Source organism: Melospiza georgiana, chromosome 1 (assembly GCF_028018845.1).
Source record: "Melospiza georgiana isolate bMelGeo1 chromosome 1, bMelGeo1.pri, whole genome shotgun sequence".
Taxonomy (NCBI): Eukaryota; Metazoa; Chordata; class Aves; order Passeriformes; family Passerellidae; genus Melospiza; species Melospiza georgiana.
Window position 1 is genome coordinate 145,133,073 of NC_080430.1, and position 1,696 is coordinate 145,134,768.

Here is a 1,696-nt window from a genome sequence, read left to right on the forward strand (position 1 = left end):
GTTAGGTGGGAGTGTTGATCTGCTGGAGGGTGAGAAGGATCTGCAGAGGGATCTGAATAGGTTTCATTGAGATTTAATTGGTTTGTAATAATAAACCTATAAATAATTACTAATAATATAATTATAAGAGGCAATAGTAAAAAGTAATCTTTAGAGGGACAAACGCAGCTATGATTATGCTCCAGCTCAGGCCATAACAGCTTTGCTAAGGTGAAAGAGAGCCTGATTGAAAGCAGGGCTAAGGTTCATCCATGTCCACTTAACTCCCTGGGTTAGGAACTCTTGCCAGGACATACCATAGAAAGCCACAACCTTTGTAACCTCAGTCTTGCATTTACAGTTTACTGTGACTGATAAACACACCAAAGGGTCATGGAACTTCTTCTAGGAAAATCAATTGAAACTTTGCACAAACACCAAGGAAACCACCTGTGGCCCAAGTAAAAAGCTGTCATTATCCCTGTGGGCTTTTTTTTTCAGCAGTGAAGACTACACTCAGGGCATGCTGAACAAAAATATCAGCATATTAGTATCTATTCAGAAATGGCAGCACTGGGGTTTACAAGTGACAGACTGAATGCAACAAGTCCTTAATTCTAGCAGGCAGCTCCCTTCCAGAGTCCCAAATGTTATGTGGACTAGGAGACAATTGTTTTTATATTCAGTCTGCACAGTCATGACTCTGGGGAGATTTTTTTTGTTTCACCTTAAGGTGTTTGAGGCATTAAATTTTATAGACAAAAAATCACATCTCCTTCCAGACTTCTAAGACAGGTGATCTGACCTCTTTTCAGCCTCATTAGACTCTCTAAATAATTACAAGCAAACAATTAGACCCCCCTGAATGAGAAAAGCAAGCAGACTGAGAAAGTAGGATGCACTCTTAATTGGCACATCCATGCACCACTGAGTATTGCTTGGCTTGTTGCTGCTGTGTGATTTAAAAGAGTGGTCTGTGCTTCCCCTGGGTCTGATAGCAATGTGACAAGGGATTTTAAAATGCATACATCTGGGAAACATAATAAAGTAAAAATCCTGAGGAAAAACCAAGGGAGAAGCTGTATATTTATAGCAGGTTTTGTGTAAACAGTGCCAAAACACAGCTCTACCAAAGTTTGAAGCTGGGGAAAAGGTGTTGTAAAGGTGTATGTGGATAAAAATTCATGGCGTAAAAGTGACAGAACCTGTGGATGTTTGGACTCACTGAAAATCATGCAATCATAGAATGATTGGGTTGGAAGTGATATTCAAAGATCATTTAGTCCTACCTTCATGCCATGGACAAGAACATCTTCCACTAGATTAGGCTGCTCAAAGCCCTGTCCAACTAGACCTTAAATACTTCCAGGAGAACAAAACCTAAGTGTCTCAAATAGGGAATCTAAAATGGAGGAATAAAAATCCTGAGACTCCTTTAATAGAAACAAAGATAGTTCATTGCTTGGAATCTGACATAGCCACAAGGATTTGCACAATTAACTGAAATCCAGGATTCTGTAAATGTTCTCAATTTAGGCCAGAAATGTTTCTGTAGTCATGCTTCACTCCCATGTCATACGTAGCTCAGGAGGTGAAAACGAAGGCAGCACTGTGCCAGTTCTTGATTTCTTCTGTTCTTCATTTCTTCTGATCTCCAAATCATTCATCACATTCTTGGAAGGAACAAAAATAGCGTAAAGCAGTGACACCTGAGTGG